The sequence below is a fragment of the Peromyscus eremicus genome, chromosome 6 (genome assembly GCF_949786415.1).
Source record: "Peromyscus eremicus chromosome 6, PerEre_H2_v1, whole genome shotgun sequence".
Lineage (NCBI taxonomy): Eukaryota > Metazoa > Chordata > Mammalia > Rodentia > Cricetidae > Peromyscus > Peromyscus eremicus.
In genome coordinates this window covers 29,865,894-29,890,784 of record NC_081421.1, presented here as the reverse complement: position 1 = coordinate 29,890,784, position 24,891 = coordinate 29,865,894, and the positions used below count along the sequence as shown (strand labels likewise).

General features: G+C 42.3%; 2 long non-coding RNA genes across 2 annotated transcripts in view; one reads left to right on the top strand and one right to left on the bottom strand.

Moving 5' to 3' along the window:
* Window positions 1-432, bottom strand: part of LOC131912389 (uncharacterized) — a 33,090-nt gene extending 32,658 nt beyond the window's left edge. Inside the window, exon 1 of the long non-coding RNA XR_009379616.1 lies at window positions 277-432. This is a non-coding gene — a long non-coding RNA (uncharacterized LOC131912389). The remainder of the gene's footprint in view (window positions 1-276) is intronic.
* Window positions 433-509: 77 nt separating this feature from the next.
* LOC131912998 (uncharacterized) overlaps window positions 510-24,891 on the top strand; it is an 80,017-nt gene continuing 55,635 nt past the window's right edge. The window contains exons 1-2 of the long non-coding RNA XR_009379783.1: window positions 510-1,084; window positions 16,426-16,501. This is a non-coding gene — a long non-coding RNA (uncharacterized LOC131912998). The remainder of the gene's footprint in view (window positions 1,085-16,425; window positions 16,502-24,891) is intronic.

Below are 24,891 nucleotides of genomic sequence, written 5' to 3'. Positions count from 1 at the left end.
CACTGGATTTTTTTTTTTTTTCAAAAAACACTAACCCTGAAAATTCAGAGAAAATCGGGTCTGGTGTTTGGAGAGGAAGGCAGGAGCTCCTCACTGCCTTTGTTGATTCATCTTCTTCTCAGCATTACATGGTACAGCAATACACAGAGGAGGAGGATTTGAGGGAAGAGGGTGTAGGAGAGAAGTTTGGGGGCAGGACCAAGGGAAAGATGGGGCATGATACACAAATAATCTGCTCTAAAGTCCCTAACCATACACGGCAGGTTTGGAGTGCACCTTGGGCTGTTTGGAACAGAAGTCACGCAGCTAAATCCAGGGAAGCGTTGAGCCTGTGCTTATCAGCATTCGCCAGGAGAGTTGTGTGAGTCTCTTCCATGGGCTGTCACAGCTGCTGCCTCTTCCCCGTTTTCAGGGTGTTCATGCTTCACTTTTCCTTCTGCAGCAATATTTGTGTTTTTAGTTCTCTAGAAATCCAGTGACTGTGACGCCAGCGCAGAATGCCAGGCTGCCCTAGAGGCTAGCGCCGCAGTCTTTTGAGTCTGAGAACCATTGATACATTCAAGTACAGTATTAGCAGGTCAGCATATTCAAGGTTGACATGGCTCGGGCAGTACAACACAGCAGTGCACAGTTAGAGGCTGTAGGTCTGTCTGTCCCACCTGTGACGGAATCAAAAGGCTTCTCAAGGACAGCAATGAGAAGGGGCTGAGCGTTGGGGGTGGGGCGCGCAGTTTGTTTGACTTTACATGTTACTATAAAAGGGAACGAAGTCAAAAGAGATGTCATTGCTATTCCACCACCTTTAAAAGAATAAGTGTGAAAGTTCCCTGTTAAAGAAGAACAAGGGGCGCTGGGGGAAAGGCTCTCTAAAGGCGCCACCATGAGAGACCCACAACAGACCAGAGCTCCACCCTGGAACCCTCATGAGAACTGGGATGTGATTCCATACATCTGTATTTCCGGCACTCCTACAAAGAAAATGGCAAATGGGGGCAGGAGAATCCACCTGTTTCACAGATCAGCTATTGCGGGATATGAAATGCAGCAGAGACCATAAGAGAAACCCTGTCTCAAAAGGTGGAAGGTGAGAACAACTCTTTTTTTTTTTTTTTTTTTTTTTTGGTTTTTTGAGACAGGGTTTCTCCGTGTAGCTTTGGTGCCTGTCTTGGATCTCGCTCTGTAGACCAGGCTGGCCTCGAACTCACAGAGATCCGTCTGCCTCTGCCTCCCCAGTGCTGGGATTAAAGGTGTGCGCCACCACTGCCCAGGGAGAACAATTCTTAATAGTTGTCCTTTGGTCTCTACAAGTTCACTGCTTTCTCCCCCCCCACCCCCCCACCCCCCCACCCCCCCACCCCCCCACCCCCCCACCCCCCGCTCCTCCCTATCCTTCCCCCCTCTCATATACACACAAAAAGATATTCTAAAGGAGTAATAAGAATTTCAGCCTTTCTTTTTGGTCACTTTAGAAATGTTGGCTTTTAACTGAGAGAAAATTAATTACATTTCAACATATGTAAACATCCATAAACCCAAGTCATAAACGCAAAGGAAGCTGTCAAGGAGGAAAGACTAGGCACTTACTCTCCCAAATGCCCGTGCTAATCTTAAATGTTGCCCTTGCCAGTGCAAGGGTTACATGGCTAGGAGCCAGCTACCTCTTGCTGAATACACCCATGTGTCCAGGTACCGTGCAGGCATCGGCTTACACTGCTTTATTTAAGTCTTCCCACTGTATTTGAGGGAAGACTTCGTTATAGCTTTCACTTTCACTGTACAGATGAGGGACCAGTGCTCAGACACACTAACAGTTTACTTGAGGCTGCCAGTTAATACACAGCAGAACTCCTGTTGGACGTCGTTGGCACCACGTGGCCTTTGCTTTGTTGCAAAGATCACAGTGTTCACCAGCATATATGAGGCCTAATGAAGCAGTGGGGGGTGCTCTTCAATTTCCTCGGCTGTGTTTTTGGGATGAGTTCAAGCACCAGAAGCATTCTGAAATGGTGCTTCAGCTGGGCACCCCTCGTCAGTTTCTTTCTAAAGCGTCATCCATTTTCTGTAGACTGCTTCACAGACTGGTGAATGAGATGGAGGAACGCTTCAGCAGCACTAATATCTGCGGCAGAATCAAGTCTTAGCTTTGTGCTTAACTTGATATATGTGAAGGGACATGAACAGATGACCCCTGACTCATGTGGGAGAAGACGGAAAAGTGACAGCTACATTGGGAGTGTGTTCTCTGTGTCACCTACACCTCCAGCTGAGAAAGACAGTTCACCTTGCTACCAGATTCTAAACAGGAGTTAAACTCACATAACAGGTTCCAGTGTAACTTTTTACTGTTCCTTTAGATCAATAGCTTAACAGAACTACACTGATTAATGTTAACTCTATGAACTTTTGAAGTCTCAATATAAGAATAGCATACTGAGGGAAAGAAATCTGAAACATTTCTTTAAATATTTCAGGAATATTTAAAGGAATTTGCTTTGCAATGACTGCTCTCAGTAATCAACCACCTGTGTCTCATGGTAAATGATTAGATAAAAAAGGTTTAAAGTTTATACAAGTTATAAAGGTCTAAAAAGGTGTTTTAAGGTATGTAAATACAGATTGTAAAAGTCTGAGGTTATGAAAGCTTAAGTAAGTTGGAGGATGTAAGAAAGTGTTTGAAGGTATATAAATGCAGATTATAAGGGTCTGAGGATACGAAAGCTTAAGTTGTGAGGATTTAAGAAAGTGTTTTAAGGTGTGTAAATGCAATTTGTAAAGTTATAAGGAAGTGACTCAAGGTATATATGTTATTTCATTTCTTTTATATTAAGACTTTAAAAGTTCAGAGTTTTATCATTAATCAATGGAGTTGTGGTAAGCTATTGATCTAGCTCTGGTAAGCACTGGCTACTATCGTAATCACAAGTTCAAGATTTTAAATGTCCTTTGGTTGTCCTCTAAGTATAGACTTAAGAGTGCTTCTCACTGTGCTAAACACATTTGTCTAATCTATGTCCACCAGTCTCTGGATAGGGGAAAGAACGTCAATGCTTTTAGCCCAGAATCATTTTGGGGTTCCAAAGCTTTTACTATGACTCAAAGGCATGAGTCTACTGCTCTTAATGAAATGTGGATTTTGTTAAAGATTGCAAACAGTGGTAATGAGAACATATCTAAAACTTTTGTCTCCTTTTATAAACTTAAAAAAATTCTTGTAAACTTCAGAGAATCAACTTGGATCCACCTCTCACAGGTCAAATGGACTGTTTTCCTGACTACTGCTTATTCCTAAGAGTGGAATCTCTCCCCCTTTCCAGGTCTTGGGCCTGGAAGTTTCAAATGTACACCCAAGATAAAAGGTGCCCCCCTAAACTCCTTAACGTTACTTTCGGTCTCTAGTCTATGTGTCCAGCAAATTTTAAATCAGCTACAGACTGCTCCACTACCAGCTCCAGGTGTCCCCACAGAACATGCATCCCAGACAGTGCCAAGGTGGCTAGCCTTAGGTAGTCCAGCCTCACAAACTGCTTGAACTGCACTTCCCTGGGCTCTCCTGATGGACAGTGAGTGAAACAGCCTGCTGTTCCTGGACTTGGCCAGCATTCCAGCTTCCTTGGGTCCCCAACAACAACACCCCAATGTGAACAGGAAGTAGTCACAGAGAAGATTATTTTGCCCTGCTGTGGGATATTTGTATTCTGTGTGAAGATGTATGGCTGTGATTGGTGTAATAAAAAGCTGAACTGCCAGTAGCTAGTCAGGAGGTATAGGCAGAACTTCCGGGCAGAGAGAGAACTCTGGGAGAAGAGAGGCAGAGTCTCCAGCCAGAGAAGCAGGATGGGCAGTATGGAGATGAGGTAACGCCACATGGCACAATGTAGATTAATATAAATGGGTTAATTTAAATTATAAGAGCCAGTGGGACAAGCCTAAGCTAATGGTCAAGCTTTCATAATTAATAATAAGTCTTTATGTCATTCATTATTTGTGAGCTGGCGGCCCAAAGAAAAATTCTATTACATTGCCCCTTATCATTTATTTCTTATCAGCAAAGGGCTAGGATATCAGGTCTAAAGCCCTGACAAAGGGCTAAGGTGCCTATTTAACAATCAATGCAGACCTGGCTGCCAGAGTTCTCCCAGCATCCCTCACTCCCTATCTGTCACAGGGTTTGGCTGGCATACCCTCCCCCTAAACTTCTCCAATCCAGGAGATTGGAGGCTGCCCTTCCCCCAAGTGCCCTTCCTATATAATACAGCTGGGTTTTTGTTTGTTTGTTTGTTTTGTTTTGTTTTGTTTTGTTTTTTGAGACAGGGTTTCTCTGTGTAGTTTTGTGTCTTTCCTGGAACTCACTGTCTAGCCCAGGCTGGCCTTGAACTCACAGAGATCTGCCTTCCTCTGCCTCCCGCGTGCTGGGCCCCCTGCCTCTTTTGGGGCCCTTGACTGCTATACCTGGTTTCCCTCTTCCCCCTTCACCCCTCTCCTCATGTGTCACAGGGTCATGTCCACTCTGGACTTTTCCAGATGTCCCTGCCTCTGGCTATGCTCTCCCACATAGCTATAATAAACTTTTTCCTCCACCATACCTAGGACCAGTTACCATGTCCTTTAATTTTTATTTCTTCTTTTTTCATTCATCTGATGCTGAAACTCAGGACCAGTCATGTTCTTTTCCATATACTTTTTTTTTTTTTTTGAGACAGGGTTTCTCTGTGTAGCTTTGCTCCTTTCCTGGAACTCACTTTGTAGACCAGGCTGGCCTTGAACTCACAGAGATCCGCCTGCCTCTGCCTCCCAAGTGCTGGGATTAAAGGCGTGCGCCACCACTGCCCGTCCTTATATATTATACATTTCATTCATGGTAGAAATGGAGAGAGTTCAGTGTCAGCTACTTGAGGCAGTAGTGTGTTCCATCATTTTCTTAAGTTATGACATTTTACTGCTAGGGGAAAAACGTATAAATATCCAAAGCAATAACGAAAAAAATCCCTTTTCTTTCTTGAGTATATGTATGTTTGTGAGTGTGAATGTGTGTGATGTATGTATAGGTGTGCAAAAAGACCAGAAGACACCTGAGTGCCCTGCTTGTCCTTTTCCACACTATTCCTTTGAACGAGGACTCTTGCTAAACTTGGCTCTGGGCTGGCAGTCAGCAAGCCTGGGTGTTCTTCCGACTCCCCCACTCCCGCATCCCGACACACATATTGGGGTAACAGGCATACTCATCCAGGCCTGGCTTTTAATTGGGTCCGGGGACCCAGACCCTGGTGCTCATGCCTGTCCAAGCACTCTCCCCTGCGAAGCCATCTCCTAGTCTCAAGGAACACCGTTTTGAGAAGTTGACTTGTGGAGCCAGCTGCCAACCGGGCAACACATAAAAATAAACAGACATGCCAAGCAGGTCTCTTTCTTTCTTTTCAGGTTCTTGGAGGATGGGTTACCGGAAGGTTGGGTCCTGCGTGAAAGCTGGGTCAGCTTCCTGTTCCCTGCTCAGTGCCTGTGGATGGGGCCTGGGGTATCTGATAGCTCTGGGGACTGGAAGAAACAAGTGGGTGCTAATCCACCAGAACTCCAGGCCCTGAAGAGCAGTTGATGTAATTTCTCACTTCTGTGGTGCCCTTTGTTTTAAAGGCCTCTGGTTACTTGGGAACTCTTGAAGACACCCCAGGGCAGGGATCCTCTAGGGAAGGTCACGCCTATACTTTGTGGAGCAAAAAGCATGGCTGGATTTCACATTTAGCGTCATAGGTGGTGTCTGCATGTCATTTTAAATTGAGGCCTTGATATGGTCCATTTAGTCCATTAAATCAATTTATAGATTTCTTTAGCAAATTTGCCTCAAACAGGATTTGCCAAACTTTAAATAAAAGTCAAACATTATTATTTTTATTGTCTACTGAAGTAGGAAATGAAACCAACTTTCTTTTCTCTTTTTTTCCCCTGCCCTTGTCTTCCCTCCCCTCTCTTCCCCTCCCTCCCTCTCTTCCCCTCCCTCTCCTCCCTCCCCTTCCTTTCCTCTCTTCTACTCCCTCTCCTCTGTTCCTCTCCCTTTCTCGTGTGTTTCCTTTCCCTTATGTGCGTGTACCAGTACAGACACACTCATACAAGCATAATTTTAAAAATCTGTTTTAAAAGAGGAGTTTCTGACTCTGTAAATAGGGAGTAATGCTAATACTGACTTCATGGGAAAATCTGAAGGATAAGATGAAATCTGCCTGTAAAAGACTTTTCAAAGTCACTGATATAAAAATGCACTGCAAATCAGCTGCTAGCTATTGATCATGGTAAATGTAGTGAAGGAAAAGTGTAGGGTCCCGTGAGGGAGTAAAACACGAAGACCTGGTCTGTACCAACTTAGAGAGGCAGGGAAAACTGGAAGATATTTAAAGTGAGCCACAAAAGATAAAGTGTTGAATAAGTGTGTCAAGTGCAGAAAAATGTCCTGAGCAGAGTGTGTAAGGATGCCAGCAACTTGTTAGCTTCTAGGAGGAGAAAACAGCCAGTGTCCCTGAAACGGATGGAGTGTAGGGGTGAGTTGGAGGAGAGGAGAAGGGAGCTCTCCATCTGCCATCCCGTTGACATGATGCTAATTCAGGCTATGGCATTTGGGGCCTAAACCATGCTAATGACTTACTCATCTGGCTTGCCTCTCACCTCTTCCATCCTTTATAGATAACCTCAGAAGATGAGGTCCTGTTACCCCTTTGATCATGACACTGTCCTGCCAGGAAACCTCCAAGTTGACTATTGTACATCAAACAAAATTCCTCTGGTAGGTAGTGATACTTCCAACATGGCTTCAATCTTCTTTGGCTTGTTTTTCGCAAGTCTATTAGACAGTCCCAAAATTTGTGTTCTGAACTTCTCTGTCGTGAGTCCTTCTTGCTCCTTGTCACCTAACCTTTGCCTGTACAAGCCCAATCTATCTCTCAAGGTTGGTAGCCAATGTTATCTGCTTATTAGAAGTTATTATCTTCTCTTTAATTCTGTGTATTGGTTATTATTTGCTCTGGTTGGAATACTGGTATCTCTCCAAAAGTCATGTATTGAAGTTTTAACTTCCAAGATTATGATGAGCCTAGGGTAGGCTGGGGTCATGAGGTTATAGGCTTTAGAATTGGAATTACTGCCCCTATCAAAGAGACTCTAGAGAAGTAGTTGAACTCCCATTCTGGGGACAACAGAGATGCCCCATCCATTGAGGGAAGCAGCTTCCCCTGAACCCCCATTGAATCTGCTGCCTTAATCTTAGACCTCCCAGCTTCCATATCTATGAGATCAAGTTTCTGCGGCTTTGTAACACCATCTAGTTCATGCTATTTTGTTAGTCTACATAGACAAAATCACCATCATGACTATAACATGTGGTTTAAAAAATAAAATAAAATTGCTTTTTTAAAATTAGAAAACTATTTATAGGAAACACTCATCATCCATCATTCTACAGTTGGAAATTAATTCTTGCATACTTTTCATTATTATGTTATATCCACAAAAAGTCATTGAAAATATTATTTTAAGGGCTTTATGATATTCAGGTCTAAGGACATATCCTAAAATTAGTTCTCTATGAGAACTTGTTTCTCTGTCCATAAAAGGAGTCAGTGAGAACATTGTGAAGATTAATGAGGTGAGTATTAAAGTGTTTTGCATCAATAATGAGGATGTTAGATGCTTAATGGAAGATGGTCGTGATCTCTTCTATTGTCCCAGATAATTCTCTCCTGGCTAATCTGCTGTCAGATGAGGAATGCTGTGTGTAGTGGGGAGGGTGGGAAACTGGTCCCTAAGGGGCTTCCTAGCTCCTAAAACATTCATAGTTCTGCCTGCAAGAGACAGTCTTTCTGTTCCTCGCATGTTACAGACCCCAGACTTAAAAATAAATATCTAAGAGATACAAATTCTTTTTTTTTTTTTTTTTTTTTTTTTTTTTTTGGTTTTTCGAGATAGGGTTTCTCTGTGTAGCTTTGCGCCTTTTCCTGGAACTCACTTGGTAGCCCAGGCTGACCTCGAACTCACAGAGATCTGCCTGGCTCTGCCTCCCGAGTGCTGGGAGATACAAATTCTTACTTTAAGCCACTTGTTGGGTCAAAAGAGAGACTGGACGCTTATTAAAATGTGGTTTGGAGTTGATGGAGAATTTAAATTTATTCATTTTTTTCTGACCCTTCGTTCTACACGTAATTGTGGCTTTAGACTTATCTGGCTCCATCGATGCAGCTTGAAGTGCCGCTGGCTTAGTTTCTTTACACTGTAATAAACCTTCACATTATATGGCTTAGAGGTCGTCTTATTTCATTCCACTCCCTTAAAGCGCAAGAACGAATCATGGTCTGTTTAAAGCCTGTAAATCTTTGCTAATCTCACCTAACAGCCATCCTTTTCTCCACTAAGCACTGTGTGCTTCGCAGCTGGACTGTTTCTTTAGGTTTCTTTTGCCCTGATCACACTGCGCGGCCTACTTGATAATCCCTGTAATCTCTGTATTTTAATATCCACGTGGTTTCTTTGGCCCTCTATTCTTAAAGAGAAGCAGCTCCCCATAGGAAGTAGATCTGCAGCCCTTGCCCATGTGAGTGGACTGGCTATGAGACTTCCTTCTCCTTCCCCCATAAGTACCCCAAACCAGGGGCTGTGGCCTGCCCTGCAGTGTGTCCCCACACCAAACTGTATCTGGCACAGGGCAGCTGATCTGCCCAGTGCCTGGTTATTTTTAACATCATGGTGATGAAACATCTGGCATAGACAACTTCAGGGAGGGAGGACTTGTTTGGTCCTTGGCTCTGTGGACTCTGGGTAAGGAAGAACACCATGGTGGCAGGACCATGTTGGGCATGAGGCTGTTCATCTCATGGCAGACAGGAAACAGAAAGAAAGAGGGAGGGCTGTGGACCAGAAACAACCTCCAAGGGTCTACATGCCTCAGTGTCCTTCTCCAGCTAGATCCAAACCAGTAAAGCTTCCAGAATCTCCCCATATTAATTGCTTTTCTCATGGCTATGACCAAATACTATAAAAAGCAACTTAAGGAAGGGTTTGATTTGGCTTACAGTTTAAGGGGATACAGTCCACCGTGGCAGGAAAGGCATGGCAGGCAGCCATTGGTCATACTGCATTGGCTGACAGAAAGCAGTGAGCAAACAGGAAATAGGGCTAGGCTATAAACCCTCAAGGCCTGCCTGTAGTGACTCACTTCCTCCAGCAAGGCAACACCTGTTATAGGTTTCACAGCCTTTCCACACACACCTCCATCTGGGGACCAAGTGTTCGAATACTTGAGTCTGTGGGAAACACTTCATGTTCAAACCATAACACGCCCTAAATAGCACATCCATCTGGGGATGCAGTGCTCAACACAGGAGTCTGTGGCAGACATTTCACATTCAAACCACAACAGTATTAGCTGAATGCACTAATGACAAATCCACTTTCTTCATGCTGTTAGAAACATGTATTTAGGACACAGAATTTGGATCCCACTAACTGGCTTTGTGTTCCTGGGCACCATTACCTGGCTTCTGTAGTTAGCAATTTCCTATCATTACACTAGGAAAGTAATGCCTACCTTGTTATAGGTATAAAAGGAATTAATTTGTATGATAGTATTTGGACATGAAACATACACTATAAAAGATGTGTTCTGCTGTGGATATTGTTCTGTATAAATAAAACACTGATTGGCCAGTAGCCAGACAGGAAGTATAGGCGGGACTAACAGAGAGGAGAATGGAGGGAACAGGAAGAGAGGAGACACTGTCTGCAGCCGCTGCCAGGACAAGGAAGATGTAAGGTACCAGTAAGCCACGAGCCACGTGGCAAAGTATAGATTAATAGAAATGGGCTGAATGTAAGAGTAAGAGCTAGACAATGATAGGTCTGAGCTAATGGCCAAGCAGTTTAAATAATATAAGCGTCTGTATATTTATTTTATAAGTGGGCTAAGGGCCTGCCGGGGCTTGGTGGGTCCCAGAAAGAAAACTCTCCACCTACAGTGTTCCTTTCTCTTTGAGGCATCCCAGTTGAATCTGTAAAGATGATATTTGCTTCTCCTCTGAGATTAGTTCAGAAGAGAACACAGTATGTGCGGGGACGGCTGTGGAAAACAGCAGGAAGATTGGGAAAGGACAGTGACATGGGAGGTTTTCCAAAGTTTTGATTTTCTTTTAGCAACTTTCATAATAAAATAAAATGGAGAGTGCTCCTGTTGATCAGACGGAAAGATTGCTATCTGTTAACCTCTGTTTCTTACTTGCAGAGTTCAGTGAGAAGGAAAAAAAGTAAGTGTCAGAATCCCCACACTTGTCCTTTGCAGCTAAGAATGAGGCTCCCCAGCCCTGTTCTGGGGGATATGCACCCGGATTTTCTTCTGGAGCTGTACAGAGGTCATCAGGAGAGCAGGTAACTCATACATGTGCTCAAGTCGGTGAGATTGTGAAAATAAAATAAAATAATGTGAAGAAAATCTTAGCCAGGTTCCTGGCACGCAGCAAGTCCTTACAGTGCAGTGTTATGAAGATGATGATGGTGATAACAGAAGATCAGAGCCCGCTGAAACAAATAAAAGCTAGTGCTTCTGTAGTTACAAAGTCTTTTGGAGGGGGAGCTGTGAATAGGCCCATGCTTTACATGCTGGGCAAATAATCTAACATTAGGAAACTAGAATTTGAATGTGTATGCTTTAATATTTTTGTTTATTGTGCTTTATATACAACCTATAAGAAATAAAAAATAAAATTCCTTATTTCTATTTCTGGCTAAATAAAATGGTGTATTTACTATGGATGGTTTATTCATAACTTATTCAGATTTTATACACCAACTTTTATCTGTAGTTGTATATGTATTGAAAAATACAGCAGATAGTGGTTTCTTATGGTCTACAATGATTGCACCTGGGGGAAAGGTCTACTTAAGGTGGGGTTATCTTAAAATGTCTATCCTTGTATTTTAATGCATTAAATGAAAATCTTAGCATCTCTAGAATACTATGATAATTTTTAAAAACTGGTGTAGTTTCATTTCTACTGCTGTGATAAAGTAACCTTACAGAAATTGACTAGTGGAGAAAAAAGTTTATTTGGCTCACAGTTCCAGGTTACAGTCCATCACAACAGGACACGCACAGTAGCAGTAGCTTGATATCATGGGTGTGTCACATTTGCACTCATGAGCAGAGAGAGAACGAATGCATGTGTGCTTCTTCTCAGTTCGCCTTGCCCATGCTTACACAGCCTGGGACCCAAACCCAGGAAATGGTGTGCACAACAGTGGGCTGGATCTTCACATATCAACAATCAAATCAAGATAGACCCCACAGACATGATAGACCCAACAGGCCAACCTGACCTACACAATCCCTGTGCCAAGTTGTGTATTAAAGTTAGCCATCACACGAAGTAAAAAAGTTATAAACAAATATTCTAATAATGATTAGTTCTGGGTGATAGAGATTTGGGCAATTTTTACAAATAACACACATACACATACAGTAATCTTCAAAATTATGTCTGACTAAACAAATAAAACATCTGTACCTCCCCTGGCCCTAGCCACATTTCTCCACTGGGTAGACATATTTTTTGCTCCAGGATTTCTTCAGGAAGTAAAATGAGCTATTCCCCTGGTCATCAGTGTTAGCCTGGTCTACTAAGAAAAGTGTGTGGTGAGACATAGGTTCAGGCCTCATATCCCATTTCAAGAAATGATTTGGCATGAATATACAGGTACATCATAAAAACTTTCTCCCATCTATGAAAAAGGGCTTATAAACCCATCTGTTATGACGTGAATCTGAAATGTTCCCTTACAGGCTTATGAATTTAAGGCTTGTTCCTCAGCTGCTGGTGCTTCTGGGAAATGGTGGACACATTAGGAGGCGGGGCCTACCTGGAAGAGTTATGTAGCTGGAGAACGCATTAGAAAGGGTCCTGTTCTTCCCTTCTCTCTTGCTCCTCATTCTCTTTCAATCTCTCTCCCTCTCTGCTTCTCACCCTTTCCAGCTACCATTTGGTGAGGAGCTTTGCTCTGCTCTAGGAAGAGCAGAAAAACCCTTCCCCCATGATGTTATTCCTTCCACAGGTCAAGAAACAGCTGGGCCAATGACTATGGTCTAGAACTTCTGACGCTATGATCCTAAGTCAGCCTTTCCACTCGCTTTTTCTCAGCTTTGACACAAGGATGGAAAGTGAACTAGCACACAGCTAACAAACACAGGAAAGCTGTGTGTATGAGAAAAATTGAAGAGGGTTTGAACCTTGAAAAGTACCTCTGTGTTTTTCAGCCTCCGTGTAAAGCGATAAAATGCATTTGTATCCTTGTTTATTTTCTTAAGTTAAATAAACCCAGAAAGTTCAGTTCTTTGCACAGCTGTGATTAACACCTGCTGCTTTTCTTCCAAAGCTTCCCTTTGCTCTATTCATCCCCACTCCCTGCTTTACGTATCCGTCAGGCCCTCTGTCCTGTGTGGCCTTTTCCACTCAATGTGCATTTTCATGTTTGTTTAGAATAATTCATTCTGTGACCACATTTTTTTTTTTTTTTTTGGGGTTTTCGAGACAGGGTTTCTCTGTGTAGCTTTGCGCCTTTCCTGGGACTCACTTGGTAGCACAGGCTGGCCTCGAACTCACAGAGATCTGCCTGGCTCTGCCTCCCGAGTGCTGGGATTAAAGGCATGCGCCACCACTGCCCGGCTGTGACCACATTTTAATCTCCTACATCCTGTGTGCTCTCCAAGATTCCAAAATACTAAAACTTGATTTAAAGGATAATTCTAGAACTACCATAGACATGGCATTCCTGGTAGCTATATGGGAATATGGAACCCACACAAATTGATTTATTCCGAAAATATTTCAACCAACCTATTTCTCAAGAACTTTATTGATAAATGCTAGGACATAGATGTTTTGAAATGTTTTCCAATAGATATTCTTTAGTTTGACCCAAGAAATCAGAAATACTTCTTTAAAAATAAAACTAATTAATTTTATTTATGTACATGTATGTGTGCCTTCATGCTAGTATGCATGCGTGTGTGTGTGTGTGTGTGTCTGTGTGTGTGTGTGTGTGTGTGTGTGTGTGCCCACAGAGACCAGAATTGGTGTTCAACCACCCAACATTGGTCCTCTGCAAGAACATCAAGTGCTTGTAACTTTCACCTTGGGATGCTCCTTATAGCTTCATTGTCGGTACTGTCAGTGGACCTAAAACTCATAAACTTGGGCATGAGCATGAGTGGGTACACACACACACACACACACACACACACACACACACACACACACACCTTTCTGTAAGAACTATGACAGACAATTGCCATTTGAAGTGATAATCATATTTTCTTTCCTTGCCTCCTTAGCAACCCTATATTTAACATCTCAGACAAAATGAATCTGTTACTGAGTTTGACATGCACACAGCCTTCACCGGCCTGTGGACTAATAACCAGTAGCTTAGGAGACTTTTGAAGATACTCTCCTTACAAGGGCTTATTGGGAAATGTTATCATTTATACTATTTTCTACAGAGAAAATATTTTACTGTTTAAAATAACCCTGGACTTTTAAATTATAACCTGTTTTATGTTCAGGCTATCTGAGTATTATTTCTCCTGCAATTGTACATAAAATGTTTTTACATTCAAAAAAAGGACAAATACTTTAGAATTGTATTACGTGAAATATATAGAATATACAAATTCATAGAGACCGAAAGATTGGATGTTATCTCAAGACAGAGAAGAAAGGAATATAGAACAATGATTTCCTAAGTACAGAATCTCTCTTTTGTTTGATGGAAAAACACCACAAATGGACAGTAGTATTAGGACATAATATCATGAATGTAATAAATCAATACAATTAATGTAATTAATGAATATCATAAATATAATTATTGAATGAATACTGCAAATGTAATCAATGAATACCATAAATGTAATTATTATCATGAGCGTAATTAATGAATATCATGAATGTAATTAAAAATAAATGAAAAAAAAGACACTCATAGACACAAATGTTAGTTTTTGATGGTTACTCATCCTCAAGCCTTTTTTATTTAGTTATTTTTATTATGTGTATGCATAATATTTTATTTTATTATGTGTATGTGCTGACATGTGTGTGGGTACGTGTGTGTGGGTGCATGTGGAAATCAGAGGTCATCCTTGGATGTTCAATTACAGGTGTCTACCTATTGCTTGGAGACATTGGCTCTGACTGGAACCTGGAGCTCACCACTAGGCTAACCCCTCAGGAAGGCCCAGGGATCCTCTTGTCCTGTCTCACTAGGCACTGGAATTCCAGGTGTGCACCACCACATCCAACTGCCTATGTGGGTTCTAGGGCTTGAACTCAGATGCTCATGCATGGAAGACAAACACTAAGCTATCTCCCCACCCATACCCACACCCACAAGATTTCTTAACTGATAATCTACTTTGCAATTCATTTGTTTCAAGTCTTTAGAGCTCAGTCAAACCATCTAGGAAACTACCATTGCATCCTTCCCTTACCCCCACTCACTGCCAAGTTTCTGCTCCCTACTTTGATGTGTCTTCGCTTCCCTACACGAGACCTCAGTTCTATGAAAGACAAATACTTGTCCTGGGTCTGACTCTGGGTCTTGTCTCTAATACTCTACTCAGCTATCAAAACAGAGTGGTGACAGAAAGCAGAGAAGCATTGTTCACAGTTCTGGAGTGTCATCACTGGTCCTCGTGTAGGAGCATAAACGGCTTTTTTGGAGTCTCTTTAATAAGAATACAGATTCCCATGATTTCATTATCAAAATCCTCATTCCTAGCACCATTAAATTCCAACAGGGGAATTTTGGGGACATGGAAATTCAACTGATTGCCAGTCCTGAAAACACTACTTGACCTTAAGCAAGGTATTCAATTTTTTGCAGTCTCTTTTTATGGATCAATTAAAATAAAAGTGTTAGATTTGACCTATCTAGATTTTCATCACTTTTATGATTCTGTAGGTCAAAAGTTGTTATATTATGGTTATTGGTATAATTTGTTATGTTACATAATTTGTAGGCTAGCCAGGGGCTTATAGATTATTTAATCAAATTATATAACTTTACTTATTAAAATGATAGACTAAAAGAGTGACTTTGTGTAAAATAAGTTAATAAACAATAGAACTAATTCTGAGATTCTGAGCTTTCTCATATAAGGCAAATCACTATAAAAATAAGTGTGCTTAATCATGAACAAATCAGATAAATGCTTTGGTAAGGGACAAGCTAGCAGGTATTGATTAAAATAAGATTCCATCTCCCCAACCCCGGTATTCCTATAATTTTAAGAATCAAATTGTGTCATCCCAAACTGAAAGTTACCTTACCTTAGTTCATTTTGAAAACTCCATAGAACTTTTAATATTGTACTTGAATCTCAGAACCAAGATCAAAAATTAAATTTGTTTTTGAGGAGAAAAATATAGACATTTTAAGAGAATTGTAAGTGCTGCTGGCCAAATGCTGTAATGTATTTGTGGTGCTAGGTTACACATTGCATTAATTTTTTTTATTCACATATTTTTCATAACATATGTTTTGATCATACTCTTTCCTATCCCCAACTCCTCCCAGATCCTCCCCACCTCCTTTCCCACTCAACTCTGTTCTTTCTCTTTCTCAAAAAAACAATCCACAAAAATTCAATAAAAGAGCAAATGAAAATTAGAACAGAAAAAGAAAGAATAAAAAATCAATTAAGTCAAAACAAAACAACACCAAAACTAAACAAAAGCACACAAAAAAGAAATGGAGTTGGTTTTGTGTTTGCCAACTACTCTTGGGCATGGGGTCTGCCCTAAAGCATGGCTGATACATCCAGTGACAATCCATTGGAGAAAGTGGATTTTTCTTTCCCCAGAAGGTTGTAGCTGAAATTTTGTTGTAGCTGAAATTTTCTTGTATCCTGCCTGGTCTGCAGCTGCTCAGACTCAAGTAAACACATAGAGGCTTATATTAATTAAAACTACATGGCCATGGCTCAAGCCTTTTGCTAGCTAGCTCTTATATTTTAAATTAGCCCATCACTATTAATCTATGTATTACCACATGTTCCATGGCTTTACCTGCATCCCATTACATGTTGCTCCTTGGGCAGCTTGCTGGTGTTTCTCCCCCCACCCACCTTCTTCCCGTCTCTCTCTTTGAATTTCCCGCCTGCCTCTAAGCTGCCTTGCCATAGGCCAAATGGCTTTATTTATCAACCAATCAGAGCAACACATATTCACAGCATGCAGAAAGACATTCTCCCATCAGAAGGTATCAATTGTAAACAACTTCTTGGTTGGGGTACGACTTTGTGTCTGCTTCCCCTTCTCAGTGCTAGCATTTTGTCTGGTTTGAAACTGTAGGTCTTGTGAATGCTGTCACTATTTCTGTGAATTCCTATGTGTATCACAGGAGAAAATTGATCATCAAAATCACCCAGCTACAAATCCTGTGACCTACAACAGAGACCTGCCTGGAAGAAACACTGGTACAGTAGTAGTGCAAATGTTATGGGTGTAACCAACCAATTTTTGATTGGATTTAAGGCCCACTCCATGAGATAGAACCTGTTTCTTACACTGATAACACAGAAAAGGACCTGAGACTAGACAGAATATGGACCTAGGAAAAAGTTATTACTATTATTCTACTAAAGGAGCATAGTAATGAAATGACTACTAATGACATGTTGCTATACCCATAGATCAGAGCGTTGCTCAACCCTTATCAGAGAAGCTTTTTCTTGCAGTAGATGGTGATTAACACGGATGCACAACTGGACATTGTACAGAGAGTGAGAGACTTTGGAGTATTCAGCCATAAATGTGATGTATTTTTCAAACCCTCCCTTTGAGGCTCAGGGATCTCTGTGGGAGAGAAGGTGGAATGATTGTAACAGCCAAAGGTGGTGGATGACTCCAAGGAAGCGGCATCTTCTGGACACAACAGGACTGGTAGATGTTGCATTTTATAAACCAGCTTTACTTGCTCTTCCAGTATGTTTTCTAGATTGCAGGTTAACCTGTTCAGGTAGGGTCTTCTGTATTTTGGAGTTAATTTTATAGTTTATCTCAATCACATCCGACCTTGTCCATTTATCCTCTGACTCTAACAGTGTTTACAGGTGCCAAGGATTAGCATCCCTCTTCACTCAATCCCTGATATGAGTACATTGAGGGTAGGTGAGAGACAGGGTGCCCACAAACAGAGAAGAACATGAGCAGAACGTGTCTATGGTGATATTTTATTTGTGCTGAAATGTAATGTTATTTGTATGTTAAAGTTGCCTGGGGATCAGAGCTAAGAGCAAGCCATTTAGCAGAAGTCTGGCGGTGGTGGCACATACCCTTAATCCGATCACATGGCAGGCAGAATCTCTGTGTGTTCAAGGACACAACCAAGTGGTGACCCAAACCTTTAATATCAGTACAAACCATAAAGACTTGGAGGTCTGTACAGACAGGCAGTGATGAGGAAATCATGTGGTTGGGTTTAGAACCAATGAGAAGGCAGAACAGAAAGGCAATAAAAAGACAAGACACAGGAAGAAGGTCTCTCTCTCAGGGGAAGGACGGCAGTGAGTGGTAAGATAAGGTGGTCTTAGCTCTTGGCTACTGTTCAGTCTATGGGCTTTTAACTCTTTATTTGGCCCTGTGTTTCTGATTTAATAAGACGGTTTAGAATGTCATCTACACATGTCAGGTGACAGCCTCTGTTGTCACTACTGCCCTCAGCTGGTCTGCATCTCCTCCATGTGAGGACTCTTGGCTCAGACCTTCGGATGGGTTGCCAGCCCTTTTCCCTTTATACCAATATAAGTGCAGTGTCTGTCCCACTTACCAGTTTTCCTGGCTGCCTTCCAATAGAAATGACATTTTAAAATGTGCCCCCTGAACATAAAATTAAGGCACTTGAGCCAGAAAATCAGCCATGGAATTTCCAATCCTGATAGAGTTTCCTCTGCATAAAATATGTCATCACTGCTCGGGCACTGTCTCTGGCACTTCTCCTACCATTCTCCCACAATGCTCTGCTCTCTCTCCCAGAGGTCTCATCCCTCCATGATTCCAAATCCCATGGGTTTCTTGGCCTCTTTAGTTTGTCTTCCCAGTGGTCTGAAAAGTGCTTGGGGGGCTCTCTTTCTCTCTTGGACACTTTTGGCAACCTCTACGAACTTTTGGTTTTCTTTTTCTGCTTTCTCTTTGCCCATTCCTCAAATTAACCCCTCCACCCTAAGAAGTAGTTCTATAGTGGATTAATCTCCACCTTCTTGTGGCTCATTCCCACATCTTCAAGTTCTGTCTCTATGATGCTATTGCACTTCACCAGTACCTTAACCGGCCTCTCCATCCTTTATCTGCTTTAAGGGTAGGTGATAGATACAGCTGAAGTAACACACCATTGCTTATTACTTTGTACTCAGGAAATTTAAAAGCAGTGCCCTCAGACCCAGTGTTATTTCTGGCCCAAATATGCTTACCTCTTTCTATCTTCCTTTACTAAATAACATGGCCCTTCTGCTTCCACATTCCAAACAACTCATTGTCTTCCTAAATCTGATCTTTGAGAATGGTCAGAAATACAGCCTTAATCATTCCATTCTCTACCACCCTTCTCAACTCCACTGCCTTCTGTATTGTCCATTCTCAGGAGTCAGTCCCAGAGTGGCTGTGTCAGCCTCACACAGAAGCTTGTCAAGTGTGTGTTCTTCAGCCGCCTGAAATTTTTAACTCTGCAACTGGCTTTGGTGCTCACTGAAGTGTGAGACCCTTGCCACCCTCAGAGACTCATTTCATGGTTCTCCTACTCAACTATGGTCTCCTTCCCAGCACATTCATCCTTTCCCAAAACATGGCTTCCTTGTGTGCTGCCAGTGTGCTGTTCTTCATCATTTGCCACCCTAACCTTAGCTCCTGTTCCACGAGCTATGTTTAGATGTCACCTCCCTTGGAGAGCCTCTCCCAGAACTCTGTGACATCTGTTTTGTGAACCCTCTTTGTTGTGATTCTAATCCCCTGGCTGTCATGATCGTTGGGAATTCTCAGTGTTAGTGTTAGGGGAGGTGAGAAGATAAATAATAATAATAATAATAATAATAATAATAATAATAATAATAATAGATAAATATTAGCAGCTTGGAGGTCATTGAGGACAAGCTGCTTGCAAAACCAGGAATGGAAATTTTGGGACTCTGATCACTGGTCAAAAGAATGGGAGCTGAGTGGAGATTTGACAATCTGAACTGCCTAGAAATTATGAGGTTCTTGCCTGGCAGAGGCTTTCTGGTAGAAAAAAAAAACAAAACACAAAGGTCATTGTTCCCTCACTTCAAAGTTAATCCGAATGGGCTTATCCAGAAGTAGCTGGGTTATCTGGTAAAAAAAAAAAAAAAACCACAAAGGTCATTGTTCCCTCACTTCAAAGTTAATCCGAATGGGTTTATCCAGAAGTAGCTGCTAGAGTGTGTAGAAATAGTACACAATTTGCCTAAATAAGAAGATTGGCATGGTGGTCTCTTTGGCCACTGTCCACGCTCCTCTTTGACAGCACTCCACTTTATTCTATGATAAGCTCTGTCTATCTTCCATACTACATGTTCTTCTCATTCACAGAAGCCTGGGATCCAGGGAAATCCAGAGTGGGATCCCAGGAATATGAAGATTTGTGGAGACCACCCTTTTTGTGTTCACTGGTGATTTATTTGACTAAAACTGATCATCATATCAGGATTTCCCCAGGCACACAGTAGGTTTCCTCACCCCAGATGTTTTGAGTAAATAACTGAATTCCAGCTTGTCTCACTGTGGTTGCATGATACTTTCCATTCACAGGTTGTACTTGCCCTAGATGGGCAAACTCTTCCACCTGTCCTAAATCCATACTTTTTCCTTACCCCATTCCTCTGTCATATTGATGAGTTAAATTGGTGACCAGGTAAACTGGTGATGAGGGAGTGAACCTCAGTCTCTCTTTCTTATACCTCCCTCCTTTTCCATAGCAAAATAGTCAATAAACCTGAAGAAAAATCATCCCAAATGGTTTTATTCACACTACGGGGAGGGGGGTGTCTAACTAGGTCTGACCTAAACACTTTCAGCCTGCAGCTTACTCTTTTCTATGCTTAGGCTCTTCTAAGTGGGCAGGCAATCACTGGCTGGATATTTGCATAATGGCTTTCCTGTTATTTCTTTTGTTCTTTTGTGACTCCTACTAATTGTTTGAGAATGCCAGGCTTAGCTCCTAGGCTCTGATAGGAGCCCTCTCTATTGACTGTAAAACTTAGGTAAATTGCCTTTTCAAAACATAATGCAGAGTTTATTTGTGCTGCTGTAACTTTTGGATATCAAAGGAGATGAGACCCTTCTCTACGTCTTTTTACTCTAGGACTCTAAAGGAGAGCCCTTTCTAGAAGAGGGTGCAAAAATAGATACAACTTTTAATTTTTCTGTAACACTTGTAGATTCAGCTGCTATCTTAGTTGCTGTGGATATCGCTCTGTATAAATAAACACTGATTGGCCAATAGCCAGACAGGAAGTATAGGTGGGACTAACAGAGAGGAGAATTGAGGAAACAGGAAGGGAAGGGAGAGATTGCCTGGAGCCGCTGCCAATACAAGGAAGATGTAAGGTATTGATAAGCCACGAGCCACGTGGCAAAGTATAGATTAATAGAAATGGGCTAAATATAAGAGTAAGAGCTTGACAATGATAGGCCTGAACTAATGGCCAAGCAGTTTAAATAATGTAACAGTCTGTGTGTTTATTTTATAAGTGGGCTCCGGGACTGGCAGGACTTGGGGAATTTCTCTCCAGCTACACTTAGTTAAGGTTTTTATTGATGTGCAGAGACACCATGACCACAGCATGGTTTACAGTTTAATTGGGCCTGGCTTACAGTTCAGAGGTTTAGTTCATTATCATCATGGTGAGAAGTATGACATCATGCAGGCAGATGCGGTGGTGCTGGAAAGGTAGCTGAGAGTTGGATTTGGATTGGCAGGCAGCAGGAGGAGAGCATGATACTGGGCCTGGCTTGAACTTTTGAAGCCACAAAGCCTGGCCCCAGTGACACACTTGTTCCAAGGACATGCCTCCTAACAGTGCCACTCCCTATGAGCATATAGGGACCTTTTCATTCAAACCACCACAGCTGCAGACAAGAACCCTCAATGAATCAAGGATTATGTTAACCATTGGTCCTGTTTTGTTTTCGTATAATCGAGAACTTCTCATAGTACCAAAACCATGGTAGTAGCAGCAAGGCATAGATTCCCCAAGACTCTGTTCACTTACTTAACCTCTCTGGTCTATCCTTTCTTGTTCCCTCTGTCCTGGATTCCCCACATCCCATTCTCTCCAAGGAAGCAAGATTCTTCCCCATCTTCCAGGAAGAAAATTCTTGATAGAACTATGTTTTACAAAATAAATAAAGCTGTATTCCATGAGGATATATTTTCTAAAGGGCAACTTTTTATTTATTTTTTTACTTCTTATCAAGTTAGTGAATTTCCAAATAAAAGTAAGAACAAAATTATCATATTATCCAACAATTCTACTTCTTGTATCATCACAAATCCAGAAGAATTAGAGCAGGTTTTGAAGATTTGTACAATCGTTCACTTTCCTAGTAACATTATTCACAATACCAAGGAGAAGAAGCAATCTGAACTTGTATCCAGGAACAGATGTATTAAAGATGTGTTGTATATAAACAAAATGTTTATAACTGGCAAAAACTCCCTAGAACCCTAGAGTTGGTGAATCAGTTTGAAAACTAGACTCCCTCTAGACTGGTCAACCCATTAGGTTTCTGTCCTCTTCCATCAGTTCTCATATCTGCTGGACGAGTCTCTGTGGAAGATGCAACTGACCTTGACATTTCCCTGGGGGAACATCCTCAGCATGATCCCAGCTCCGAAGTGTGGGCTAAATCCTATGGGTCCCTGTTGTAGAATATTATTTTTAAGATGTGTTACATTTTGTTTATGCTGTGGAACAATTGTTTAATTACACAAAGATGTGTTGCATTCTTTTATGTTGCATTTGTTTAACTCTGTGAAGCTGTGATAGTTTGCCTGTCTAAAATACCTGATGGTCTAATGGTCTATTAAAGAGCTGAATGGCCAATAAGGAGGCAGGAAAAGGGACAGGTAGGGCTGGCAGGCAAAGAGAATAAATAGAAGGAGAAATCTGGGAGGAAAAGAAAAAAGAGCAAGAGAGCAAGGAGAGGAAGATGCTAGGGGCCAACCACCCAGTCACACAGCCAGATATGGAGTAAGAAGTAAAGAAGAGATATACAGAAATAGAGAAAGATAAAAGTCCAGAGGCAAAAGGTAGATGGGTAATTTAAGTTAAGAAAAGCTGGCTAGAAATAAGCCAAGCTAAGGCTGGGCCTTTATAATTAAGAATAAGCCTGCATGTGTGATTTATTTGGGAGCTGGGTAGCGGGCCCTCCAAAGAGCAAAGAGCCAAAAGAGTAAGAAAGAAAACAACCAACTGTAGGTCCCTGAACAACATTGAAAATGCCAATCTCAACCCCATCTACCCAAATAGATCAGATTTCTTGGTATGGGCACCGAGGATCTTACTAACGTCCACCTGCCCCCAAGTGTAATATGCAGCCAGAACTGGAACATCTAATGTCCTGGAGGAGAGTGTACAGGCTGCAAACCTGCACACAGAATCCGGTCTCTCCCCAACTATGCTTGCCTTCATCATGGCCCCACATCCCAGAACACCAGGGCCCCTGTGTGCTCAACACTTTCTGGCTTCTCAAGCTCTTGCCACTGGCCTGACATTTTCTGTTCTAACCCAGACAGACTGAACTCACAGCACCTGACTCCACAGCTCAGACATCACTGTTCATGTTGGTCCCTTTCTCCTTCCCTCTGCCCTAATTGATTAACCATTATAACCACAAGTTTCTCTTTTGTCTGCCTCACTGGTGTCTGTTCCATCATTGATATGTATCCTTGAGGTAAATTTCCTCTTAACACATGAATAAAAGCAAATGGACAATGACTGATCAGAATAGCTACAATAGTTCTGGGAAATCTGCACATCCTACATCCACAGAGCAATCTACATTTCCTGAGGCTACAAATTTCCCTCCCTTCTTCCCTCCTTCCTCTCTTCCTTTCTTTGAGACAGTCTCACGTAACCCAAGCTTGTCGTTTGAACTCACCACATAGCTGAGGATGACCTTGAACTCGTGACCCTCCCACCTCTACTTCCCAAATGCTAGGATTACAGGTGTGCACCATCACACCTGGCTTATCAATTGCTGGGAGTGGAAGCCAGGGCTTTGTGCGTGCTGTGCAGGCACTGTGCTTAACTGAGCCACACCCTCAGCCCCCGTGGTTTGTTTTTGTTGCTAGTCCTTTTCCTCTAAGGTTTTCACACAAAAGGAGCCACAGAGATTATAAACAGACTCAGCGTTTACTGGTGTAGCTCTGTCAGAAAGGGGAAGATGAAAGCCAGCTTCTAATAACGTTGCCTGGAATCACAGAGCAGGGCGGGAAAAGGAACTCTGAGCATCCCATTTAAAGATATTTATGGAGAAATTAGTGACACAGCATACTCCAGCACCTCCAGTGTTTCTGAATGCAGCACACAGTGACTGGTCTGTTGTATCAGAGAGCCAGTGAGCAGAAATGACAATGTGACTTTGTCCCCACGCTGATGCTCTGCATGCCAATCCTATCCTGATGGAAACTTTCCTCCAGGTGACTCAGTGGGGCCGCCTGTGCAAACTCTATTGCCCAGATGGTGTGAGGGAGAAGTAAGGAAGGGACCTGACACTTCGAAGCAAGATTCACTTGCCTAGTAGCTGTGGCCTGCGGCTCACTTCCCCTCAACTAAGCTGGCTGGTAAGGGCATATTTACCGAGTAGTCCGTGAGTACCTTTCTCCTATTAACATAACAATCGACAGAACATTCAGAGAGACCCCACAACACAATTGATTGGGCAAAATAATGATTTCCAAGTGGCTGAGAAACAGCTTATGAAGCTGCGGAGGGCCTCTGTGGGCATGAGAAGTGACAGATCGCACACTGACTGTGAAGTGCTCCTAGGAGACCTGTTCAGGGCAGGCATCTTAAGTTGGAGACTAGCTTTCTCCTGTGAGTCTCTGATGTGTGGCATCCACTGGAGAGCGGCAGGCAGCAACATTGGTGTCAACACAGTCTCAAGATGGAACCCACCCGTCTGCATTCCTTCTCTCCGCCCATAGGCCTCTCATGTGATGCCATTGTTTGAGAAAGGGAGGGTGTGTTAACTGGATAGGGCTCTCTATTAAGTCAAAGAGCACACTTTTATGGGATCGACTTGCATCCGACTTAGTGTCTGAAACAAAATCAAAAGTTCTGCCTGCTAAATATACGGAGACCCTTTTGACTCTAGTTTCTAATATATCTGGTCTTCACTGACTATACAAAGGGTTTGACAATTTCCATGTGGCCATGGTAGGGCTGTAAGATAGAGGTCGGAGAAGATATTGGAACCTTTGAATCTTTTAGGTCAGAAACGGGGAGAAGAATGGGAAACAGACACAGTTTGGCTCCTGTTTGCTATTATAGTGCTGTGTTGATGGGGGTGGGGCTAAAGTGAGGAGCAGTAGTGGGTGGGGCTAAGGTGAAGGGAGTAGTAGTGGGTAGGGCTAAGGTGAGAGCAATAGGAGCAATAGGGGGCGGGGATAAGCTGAAGGAGCAGCAGCGGGTGGGGCTAAGGTGAGGGAGTAATAGGGGGTGTGGCTAAGATGAGGGCGCAGTAGGGGGCGGGCTAAGGTGAGGGGAGCAGTAGCATAGTTTGGAAGAATGCGATCTTGGAAGTTAAACAGACTTAAATTCACACTTCACCCCTCCCTTTTTTTTTTTTT